This window comes from Cryptomeria japonica, chromosome 9 (genome assembly GCF_030272615.1).
Source record: "Cryptomeria japonica chromosome 9, Sugi_1.0, whole genome shotgun sequence".
In the NCBI taxonomy this organism is placed as follows: domain Eukaryota; kingdom Viridiplantae; phylum Streptophyta; class Pinopsida; order Cupressales; family Cupressaceae; genus Cryptomeria; species Cryptomeria japonica.
In genome coordinates, this window is record NC_081413.1 from 347,972,999 (window position 1) to 347,985,466 (window position 12,468).

Sequence of the window (12,468 nt, forward strand, 5' to 3'; positions counted from 1 at the left end):
TAAATCCTCTCACGAGGTTTATCCTAATAGATCATCAAGCTCCTAACCGGGCTGCTAGGTAAATCCCCTAACTGGGTGGCTCCTAACAGGGTCTGCTCCTAACAGGGCGTATTGTAAGCTCCTAACATGGCGTACTTCAATAGAGTACAAATATTTGTGGGTTCCAACTCCCACCATGGTTTTTCCCTATTTGGGTTTCCACGTCAAAAACTTATGGTGTTCATGTGTGGAATGTTTTTCATGTGATGTTCTTGTTTATATTTCATTTCATGCATTATTTTTGAGACACCGGTTATGATGTTTTATCAGAAGTTTCTCAGAGATTACCTATATTGATAAGGAGTTGTTTGAGAAAGTTTTTGATTTGATTGATAAGGTTAATAAGTTGGTAAATGATTTGATTAATGTGTTAAGAAAATATGATAAAGAGGTTATTAGATCTTATTAAAGGAGTTGAGACATTTGTTAAATGGTTTCAGAGCTGATATAAGTTTGTTTTTGGAGTTAAAGTTTCAATTGGTCTTAATACTGATTCACCTCCCCTCTTAGTATTAACTGAATCCTCATAGGATTAATAACTACTGCAGGCTGTCCTCTTGGTAAAATCTGCATGTTTTGGATAGGTAGAGGTACCCTAGTAGCTTGGTGGCTTGTAGAAGGTTGTTGTTTTCCTTTATCTCCCTGCTGCTGACCATTTCCAGCTTGCTGTTGATGATTTGCAACTTGCTGTTGATAATTTGCAGCTTGTTGTCTTATGTCAATAGCACACTTTTTCAACCTTGTATTGACAACAGTAGGTGTATGAGGTTGATTCTGCACTTGTACTTGATTAACTCCACAAAATTCTTCACCCTGCCAATTCATTAAGGCAACGTTAGGACCTTTTGATTCCTCATTAACACTTGCATCCTGAAAAGACATAGGATTATCCTATACCATGATAGCCTGTGACTATGCATGCATTGCATTCAAGCAGGATGCTTGATTATGGGCTTGTTGGCACAAAAAACACCAATCTTATGCCAAGTTATTTTGAACTGGCACAATTTCTTTTGAATTACTGGTAGTATTTTGATTATTTTGCTGATTTGGCCTATTATTATAATTCCTCATCTGATTCTAAGGGTCATTCTGGTAATTAGTCCTATTGGGCTAATAAGGAGTTTGGTATGGGGCTTGATATCTCTAATTTTGGCCTTGATTCTTCTCAATATTCACTAGTTTATTGCCAAAATTCTGCATAGTCTGCTATATTTGATGAGTTTCTTTAGCATTCTTCATAAATATCTCCTTTAGCTCTTGAATTTGCTTTGAAGGATCTATAACTACATTATTTTGAGTATAATTCTGAAAACCCAATGCTGGAACAATGGGTATTGTAGCTATAAGAGGTACTTGCAAGGGCATTAAAGGCTGAATATAAGGGAAAATAGGCATAGGAGGCCTAGGGGAAATCTTACCAGCCTGTATAAGGTTGTTTTATGCTTTAATAGCTACATCATAGGTTGCTGGTAATGTAACCCTACTCATAGACTGAATCATAACAACAATATCATTGTTTAAAACTCTCAATTAATATAAAAATGCATGTTCAAGAGAGGGTTTTGATGAATACTAAGAGGGAGGGGGGGTGAATTAGTATACCAAAAAATACTGAACTCAAACACTTTATCAGTCTAGCAGTAAACCGGTATAACAGTTTAACTAACAAACCGGTTAACACAAATGCAAACCAAACAACAAGTAAGGCATTCAACCAAAAAAGCACAATCACCATAACACAAGAGATTTTGATGTGGAAACCCAAATGAGAAAAACCACGGTCAGATGAAACTTACAAGTAACTATCTGCAAAATAGTAACTAGACCAATTAAGGTCAGACCAGTTAAGGTCATACAATGTTCTTTACCAGAATAGATCCTGTTAGGAATCTCAATCTCTGTTAGGAGATAAGCCCGATTGAAGACTACCTTGTGAGAGTATTTCAGATCCACAGATGTGAATCACCTTGTTAGAGGATTTACAAGGGCTTTTCTGGGCCTACCTGGTTAAGGGTTTCCGACTTGTCAAAGATGTGAGCAATCAACAAGTGAATGATCTAGCAAATGACATAGTCTACTTGATTAGATCCATGGTAGCTCATTGCTAATGCATTTCAGCATTACTTCAGTCTTCAGTAAATCCACACTCTGTTACAACACACAAACTTGATCTTCTCTATTAAGATCGCACATACAAGAACTCATCAACCACCAAAAACCCTAACAGATACACACGCTAAAACCCTAGACATGATGTCCTTAAAATGAATCTGATTTCATGTCGGTCCAATAGGATTATATTGCAAGTTCCTAGGTTTATTGTATCTAGAAACATTTGGTAACATGACACAAAATCATCGTCAAAGTGTTGGTGGATGGTAACTCATCACAAAAATATACTGGTTGGTAACTCATCACAGAGTATTATCGGTTTATATAACTTTACCAATTACCGGTTGGTAACTTAGAGTAATACCGGTTTAACTCTTAAACATAATACGATTTGACAAAAATGAAGACTGGGAAAATGATAACTATCGCTTTTAGTTCCTTTGCTCCGTTCCGCTTGAGATCCTCGAACCACTTGAGGTCTTCATGCCGCTTGAGATCGGTAAACACTTTTTGCAAAACACCGATAGTCTAAAGACTACAACATAATACTAGTTTGGAACAAATACCGGTTGAGCATAATTCATACATTCAAAAAGTGATCTCATAGCAAGTGTGTGTCCATCAATGACAATCACAACATAATCATAAAAAATGCCAACAATCTCCCACTTTGGCATTGATGGCAACACTTAGGAAATTTTTTGACATCTAAGCGTTTTACAGAAAAAATGCCATAATCAAAATTACTCCCCCTAAGCATATACACTATCCCTTTACGGAAAATAGAATGTATACTACTTCCTTACAAAGATAAACAAGAGAGTATACATAGCTGCATCAAATTTTTTTTAAATACCATAATACTTCTCCCCCTTTGCCAACAATGACAAAATACAGCTGAATAATCCCCTGTTTCTATTAGCTGAATAAATGTTTATGATAATAAAGAGTGAAACTTGTCAAAAATAGATTTAAAGTCCTGCATAAATTGCTTCATGGATAAGGACCATGACTCAAGTAATGAGGTAGAAACCTCACTCTCTGTTTGCATCTGGGATACATGTTCCTCCATGGTGTCCAAGGTACTCATCTCTTGAGTAACCGTCAAGGCATCCAGATTGAGATAACAGTTCTGAAGTATTTGTAGTCTTGGTAGTAGAACTAGTTGTAGTTCCTGCAAATCCCTGGTCTGGTTGCTGATCTCCAAATCAATTCTTGTAGCCTAAAGTTGAAACTGGTGAATGGTTTTCCCATAAGAGGTAAAGGAATCATATGGTGTCTTGAAGGGGCTAATGAATGTCTGCAAATCAGTTTGTAGTTTTTCTTTCTGGTCAAGCACATCATCACATAATAGATGGGGTTGACATATCTTACTGAGCAGTAATTCCCCCTCATCCATTGTATCTCTAATGTCCTTCTGTGCCTTCTATAGATCAGACCAGAGCTCATGTAACTTTTTCACCAAGGCAGTGTTCAAAGCCTTTTGATGCTCCTTCTTGGCATTCGCTTCAGCAACCTCTTCCAGGATTTGTACTTGGTCCTCCACAACTATGCATAAGAGTTTCAACTGAGCCATAGAGGAATCAGTACTAGGGAGGTTGGTACTGGGTATCAAACCGATAAGAGTGTCCACCGTAGCTTGGATCACGTCTTGCTCCTTCTTCCTCCTTATCACCTCCAAGTGTTCTTGAGCAAGCTTAATGCTTTGCAATAAGTCCCATTCGTTTGCAGATTGGAGATCAATGGGATTGGTAATGTCAGCCGGTTTGGCTTGACTACCGATTGCCTTTGGAGTCTCCACTTGAGTGCTTTGTGCCGCTTCCTCCTTCTCTTTTTCTCTTAGCTTGTCTTCTTTTGCCTTCTTTTTCTCCTCTTCCTCTATTTTTCTTTTCTCTTCTTCTTCTTTCTGCTTCACTTCGTCCTCATCCTTCTTCTTCTTCTCCTCTTCTTTTCTCTTCTCCTCTTCCTGCTTCCTCTTCTCCTCTTCCTTTCTCTTCTCCTCTACCTATTTCTTTTCTTCTTCCTTCTCCACTTCCTTCTTGTTCTTCTCTTCCTCTTGTCTCTTTTCTTCTAACTTCTATTTCTTTTCTGCTTCCTTCTCTTGTCTCTTATTCTCATCTTCTTTTCTCCTGTCCACTTCCTATTTCCTCTTTTCTTCTTCTTTTCTCTTTTCCTCTTCATTTCCCTGTTTCTTCTTTCCTTCTTCATGCTGCTTTTTCTCTTCCTCTGCCTATTTTTCCTATCTCGCCGCTTCAGTTGGTGTACCCAAAGTAACATCTTCACCGTTCAAGGCATCAACATCAATGGGTTCCATTTGATCAGTGATTGGTACTCCTTCACTGTCATACACTTCATCCGGTTGATTGATTTCTGGTTCTTACTCAGCTTTCCTGTTGGCTTCTGCCACTTGGTGCAACTTTAGAGCGGATTGACCAAGCGAGTGGGTATCTTTTACCACTTTCGGGACTTTTCCTTCTAGCAATAGGAGTCTCCTTATTCTCATGAAGAAGAGGCCCTTATATCTTTCCACCACTTCATAAAGTTTTGATTTAGTCACATCAGGAAAGTATTGTGCAAATACTTCCTCTCTTATTTCCTGTTCCTTCTCTATGGCAATGCGCCACTTGTTATCTAAAGAATTATATAAAGAATCAGGTGTCTCAGATTTAATTTTTGATGGCCACCGGTCATTAATACATAAATAATTAATGACTTCCTATTCAACTTCTTCCTTTTCATCATCATTAAAATCATCAAATCAATCTTTCAAATCACCAAGCACTTTTCTTCTAATATTCTTAATAGTTGTTTGACAATGTGTCAAAAGTTTGTAGGAGGAAATATCAATATTTACCGATGCAGATGTTGCCGGTTCATTCTTTGTCTTTTTCCTCGTTTGCCTCGTCTTCTTAGGCTGTTCTTCAAACACAGTGTCCTCTAAGTCCGGTGTGTTGTCTTTTGTCTTCCGCTTTCTCTCAAAGACTTTGGTAGGTGCAGCTTCCGGTTTCTTCTTTGCTGGTGACCGCTTGGTCACTTTGGGACTTGCTGCAGTAACCGGTGCTGATACTGAAGGCACTACCTTTCCCTTCTTTACTAAAGGTTCTTCAACCGGTGCAACCCTTTCCAAATAGGTGTCGGTTCTCTTTGCCTTTGGATCAAGGGGCAAGGCGAGTAGGGTAGAGGCATACCCATCTAATATGTCATACATCACCTCATATCCCATGGGTTCCACTTCTTCCTATCTAGGCTAAACTATCTCCATTATGCACTCATCAACTTTGATGGTGAAGCAAATAACATCTTCATATTTCTTGACAATATCACCTGATATTCTCACTCTTTGGCTCATTTTGCGTCTGAACTCATCAAAGTATTTGTTCAGAACTTCTGGATAACCAGTTCCAACCGGTTGGTCGGTAGACCACTGAATATCTTCGACTCCTAGGAAGTAACCTTGGAAGTAGAAGAACAACCCAACCACTAGTTGTCCAAACTTAAATCTCAAGGAATTGTCCTATTTAATTGACTTCAGGTTCACCAGAAGTTGCCTTTGCATACAGGTGCATAAATCAAATGATGCATCTTCCATGATCATCCTGTAGGCAACATTTACTGCTGCAGTAGAGATAGAGTTGATCCTACTAGCATAAATGTCTGGTAACCTATTACCATGCAGGCATATTTGACCAGATCGTCCTTGATGGGATTGATGGTCATTCCCCATTGGTCGCTCACAGAACCAGTGAGATTGGTCATTTCTGTCTTGCTGAACTTCCTTAGGGCCAACACTTCACCGACGTTACAAAAACCGGTGATGACATGAATCACTTTCGGTGTGATGTCATGCATCTGCTCTAAGTACATTTTATCACCATGCACTCTGCTCAGAATGATGCAGATGTGATCATCTGAAAACTCTTCAAGGAAATAGACTGCATTGTGAAGCTTCTTCTTTTCCAAGACGTTGAATTCCGGTTTGATCTTCTTGTCCTTTCCATAGAATAAGCTTAATTGAGAATGGATCATTAGAGATCCTAGGTCTTCAATTTTACAATCAATATAGTCTGAAATGCCTTCCTCCACTATAACACCAACGGGTATTTGAGATAGGGTATTGTATTTTGCCTTCTGTTGAATGAAGTCTACTGAATCAACGGGTGCACTAGAGCTAGAGTGTGATGCGGAAGCCATGATAAATAGAGAAATTTGAAAAATACCTTCATAAATTGAAATTTAGGGCTTGTAAATTATACTTCGCCACACACTCCTTTGGTTGCTGAAATACTGCTTTGTGTTCTACACTTGACCGATTGATATTAGCTTTTGATTGTTCTTCAAGGTTTTGAAAATCTTTGAATCGCAATCCAAATCGCTTTTCGTTGCTCAGTGCTTAAAAACTTCTTTGCTTGAGAACTGATAAGTGAAAAATGACTTGAAAAATCCTTTTAAACAAGTTCTTCATCTACCATAATAAATGCTCCACTATTATGGTATAAACCCTAATTTGCCTTTTCCTATTTTCGGTCTTCTGCCAGTTGATAGGTATCACATACCGGTTAAGGTCTTTTACCGGCGTAAACTAGGGGTTCAAAACATTTCATCATTTTCTCCCCCTAAGCTTTTTTGATGCTTAGTTTGCCGATTCAATGTCTTCCACACTAGGTGCAAAAACTAGTTCTTCTTGAATCACTTCTTCTGGCTTCTTCTTCCAAGTTTTCTTCATATCTGCTTGAACAGTTTCAACATCTATCTTTCCTTCCGGAGTGACCAGTATATCATTCGATATATTCTTTCTTGTTCTACAGAATCTTGCTGTATGACCCGGTTTGTTGCAATGATAGCAAATCATTCTAGGTGATCTCCAAGGTCCATTATTCATGTTTCCATTCTTCCTTCTGCATGTTGCAGCAGTGTGACCACTACCATGACAGATCAAACAGGTTACACTCCATCTATTTGCTACTTGATAGCCACTGCTTCCTGACTGATGATTATAGGTATTAAACTGGTTTGGGTTTCGATTCCCAGGGGTTTAGAAAAAACTCTTGACTCCTTTGAGGATATCTTCTGGTGATGTGCATGATAGACCTGCATTCAAATGCTCTATGCCCAAACTTGTTTCATGCATAACAATTACCATTGAATCTATTGGGTCTAGGCTTATCATTTAGAAAATAAGGAAAATTATTGTAAGCCTTACTTCTACATACATTAGTAGTGTGTCCTTCCTTGAGACAATTAAAGTGAACTGGTTTGAACTTTTTCTTACCTTTATCCTTTGGTGTCGGTTGCTTCTTTGATGCTCCATCTTTTGTTCTAGAGGTCTCACCTTCCTCATAATCAAAGAAACCAAGTGCATTGGTATTCTTTATTGGTTTAGCTGATTCAAGCTTCTGCTCTAGCTTGACAGTACTCTTATTGAATTTGGCAAGCATTTCCTTTGACTCAGTAAGTTCTTTAGTAATAGCAGCATTGGATTCCTTTAAGGTTGCATTCTCAGAAACAACCATGTGTAGTTCACCTTGCATTTCTTCCCTTTCCATTTTATTTTCATGAAGATGAGCGCTAAGTGCACTTATCTCTTGCTTCAGCTTGGAGATCTCATGATCTTTGTCTTTTACCAAATCTTCAGCTTTCCTCTGGTTCTCAAGCTCTTGACACATTCTGATATTTAGTCCTTCAAGTTCCCTTCTTAGGTTGGCATTGGACTCATTCAGTTTTTCAACTTCTTGAACTAGGGCTTCCATGTCCTCTTTATCAGAAGAACTATTTTCAATTAGCTCCATTATTTTTTTAGTATGCTCTCTTCTTTTTGCCTGAGAGGCCTTATATTTGACTTTAAGTTCATCATAGGCTTGCTCAGTCTGAGTGAGCCGATGAGTAAGTTCCCTCATAGTGTATTCTCTCATATCTCTTTGCAAGTGGTTAGACTTATAGAAAGGTTGGCTCTGATACCAATTGATGAATACTAAGAGGGGGCGGTGAATTAGTATACCAAAAATTATTGAACTCAAACACTTTATCAGTCTAGTAGTAAACCGGTATAAAAGTTTAACTAACAAACCGATTAACACAAATGCAAACCAACAACAAGGCATTCACCCACAGAAGCACAATCACCATAACACAAGAGATTTTGACGTGGAAACTCAAATGGAAAAAACCACGGTGAGATGAAACTCACAAGTAACTATCTGCAGAATAGTAACCAGACCGGTTAAGGTCATACAATGTTCTTTACTAGAACAGATCCTGTTAGGAATCTCAATCTTTGTTAGGAGATAATTCTGATTAAAGACTACCTTGTGAGAGGATTTTAGATCCACAGATGTGAATCACCTTGTTAGAGGATTTACAAAGGCTTTTCTGGGCCTACCCGGTTAAGGGTTTCTGACTTGTCAAAGATGTGAGTAATCAACAAGTGAATGATCTAGCAAATGGCACAATCTTCTTGATTAGATCCATGGTAGCTCATTGCTAATGCATTTCAGCATTACTTTAGTCTTCAGTAAATCCATACTCTATTACAACACATAGACTTGATCTTCTCTGTTAAGATCACACATACAAGAACTCATCAACCACCAAAAACCCTAATAGCTACACACGCTAAAACCCTAGACATGATGTCCTTAAAAGGAATCTGATTTCATGTCGGTCCAATAGGATTACATTGCAAGTTCCTAGGTTCATTGTATCTAGACACATTTGGTAACACGACACAAAATCACCATCAAAGTGTCGGTGGATGGTAACTCATCACAAAAATATATAGGTTGGTAACTCATCATAGAGTATTACCAGTTTATACAACTTTACCGATTACCGGTTGGTAACTCAGAGTAATATCGGTTTAACTATTAAACAGATTACTGGTTTGACAAGAATGAAGACTGGGAAAATGATAACTGCCGCTTTTAGTTCTTTGCTCCATTCTGCTTGAGATCCTCGAACCTCTTGAGGTCTTCATGCCGCTTGAGATCTTCATGCTACTTGAGATCGGTAAACACTTTATGCAAAACACCAATAGTCTTAAGACTACAACATAATACCAGTTTGGAAAAAATACCGGTTGAGCATAATTCATACATTCAAAAAGTGATCTCATAGCAAGTGTGTGTCCATCAATGATAATCACAACATAATCATAAAAAATGCCAACAGGTTTTACTGTTGTAGGAATTCTATTCCATGTTTGCTCAAAACAGTAGTTGAAATCTATCATTTGATCTTATGGAGCCCTCTTGATAGTGGTCATCTGCTCAACCAATGATAGGTGATCGGACTTATCTGCAAACTGCTTTGTCAGCTTATCACCCAAATCATCCCAATCACCAACTGAATTGATTGGCAAACCTCTGAACCATTAGAGTGCTTTTCCTTTGAATGATGTTGCCAATAACCTGCGTGTTAATTTCTTCTGGGTTATGTAGTGAACTGCACATAGGGATGTGACATCTCTTATGTGTTCAATAGGTGTAATGTGATCTTCACTAGTGAAGATAGGCTGACTTTTTAGAGCTGCTCCTGGTATGGGATCGTGTTGGGTCAAATTTAATGGGCTGCCTCCATTAAATGGTACAAAAGCATGCACTCTTGGTATGGCCATTGGAACTACTGGTGGGTTTACTGGTGGATTAACCGATGGATTCTAGATAATGGATGGTTGAACTGAAGCTATTCCAAAAAGAGGATTTGTATGGGTGGCAAAATTAGGTTGAGAACTAGACAGAGGAAAAGAATTAGACAAAAAATTAGAATTTGGGATCTCAGGAAAATCTTAAGCTGATAGATTTGCTGAAAATTTAATTGCTGAATTTGCTGCTTTTTCTATCTTTTTCGTTGTCCTTGACCTCCTTTGTGATGGTGGTAACTCAGTATGCTCAACCAAATCCTCATTCTATTTGGTTTGATACTTTCTCATATGTTGTTAAGATCTGATTTGCTAAGAAAACCAGAAAATTAGAGTCGCTAAGTACTTAGAAAAATAACCTCAAAAGGCTGTATTACTGCTGTCAATACTGAAACAACAATAAAAATGGAATTTCTTTGAGTTGTAACAGCTCAAACGAGTCCCACCGGGTGTGCCAAAAACTATTGTCACACCTGGAAATGCTAATTATGAAACTTAACAATTCTGTGAAACATTGGAATACTTTCAGGCCTGTGGGTTGCCTATATTGAAAGTAGACCTCCGAAGACTAGGCCATCTTACTGTGTTGATGAATCTCCTACAACTTACTTTTTATGAGAAAAGGGGAAAAAGGATTGCATGCGAATTAAACTTATCCTAATGGAGGTGATACACCGAGATTATGGAGTTTTTAACTACAGTACTAAACATATGACAACTACAATAAAGAATGAAAACGTTTCACAAATCAGTTAGATCACCAAATTCATAAATATTTCATGAAAAGGTTCAAAGTTCTCCAACTTCTGCATGTAGGAAAAATAATTTTTCACAACACAAAAAGAATTGGAAATCAGTTGAACACAACCCACAACCTGAATTCACTATGAAATTATCCTACTTCTGCAAAGCAAAAATGAGACAAAGCAAATGATTGTAAAAATCATAATAACTCTATCAAATCGCTCACCTGACAATGAAAAAAGAAAGAAATACTGATAAGGAAATAACTCTGCATTGCAAAATTGAATAAAATATATCTCTATTACAATAACTGAAAAAACTGCTAAGTGCTGAGATACAATGCTTTTTGCTGTATGTGTAAGCAAAAAGAAAGAACCAGGGGGAAAAAAGTAGGAGAATAGAAGAATATATAGATGTCATGAAGATCATCTCCTCCAAAACCCTAAAATGAAAAAACTTCATGAGAAAAAGCCTTGGGCAGATTTGCCCAGAATAGCATAAAAAATCATGTGTAATGCTACCAAAAATAGTCTTTGTTGCCAAAAATAGGTCCCCCACAGATAGTGCATGAAAAAGACATCCCTCGCTGAAAATAGAACTGCCACGTCCACTAATAATAGCCCTCTGAAAAAACAAACACTCTCTGTCCCACAAATCTGCATGTGCCTGCTAAATATATCTAAGGAAAAAGCAATCCCTCTTATGCTGAAAATTTGCACAAGTTTTATGTTGGAAACCAATAACACTGAGAGGGGGTGGGGTGGGGTGGTGTGAATTAGTGTTATACTATAATAGAAGATTTTAGTCTTAACAAAACATTCATACACCAACCGGTATACTGGTATAAACAAAATTGAAAGAAGTAATGCAACTAATAAGCCAAACACATAAATGAGAACCATAACACACAAATTTATAAATAGAAAACCTCAATGAGAAAAACCACAGTGGGATTTGTGACCCACAATATCAATTCACCGACCATATGAAGAGATATTACAATATATGATTGTCCTACACTTGCAGGAAGGCTTACAGTCTAGAGCACATTGCACATCACAATAGGAGTCTCACTGACTACATAACAATCCAGACAACAATCCGAAGAAGTGTGAACTACTTAATATAGCATCTCCTATGCCAGAATACAGTTCCGGTTTAAGCTCTGTCTATTCCAGCGAAAACCCTAAACCTCAGTACCGGAATAACCCTTACAATGAATTCCTCACATACATAGTCTCTCTGATATATTTCACATTACATTAAATCCATATATCCATTCCACATGTCTATCCCAATTCTCTTATTCATGCAAAATGATCTAATCATCTCCCCTATATACCCTATACAAATTTATGCCTTATGTCAGCTTACAAGGATATATACAATATTACATTTACATGTCGGCCATATAACATAAATGAATAAGCATAAAAACAAGTTGCCGATGCCGGATCCAAGATGTGTTAGCCTCCAATACCGATGAACTTTACTATACCATGTCATCCTACATTGCCAGTGATCAAACAAATCTTCTATCTTGCCTGTGCTAGTGCTAGTGCCAGTGTAGAGTGTGTGAAGTGTCTGTCGGTACACCATATGAAGCTAGAACCCAAAAACATGTTGCCATAAATGACAACATAATGAAACCTAACCAATAGAGTGTCAATTACCAACAATCTCCCCCTTTGGCATTGATGGCAACACTCATGTGAAAAATGGTCATGGTTTCAACTGTCGGTTTCATCCTGTCTCGCTCCCCCAGAGCTGAATATGCAAAATGCTCCAATACTCCAAAATTCCAAAAACTTTGTAACTCCCCCTAATGTATGCAACCCTTCATTATTTTTCACATGTATACTACTCCACCTTTGACATCAATGCCCAGAAAAAATTGTAAAAAGAATGTCAAAGAATAATAACTGTACACTGAATAT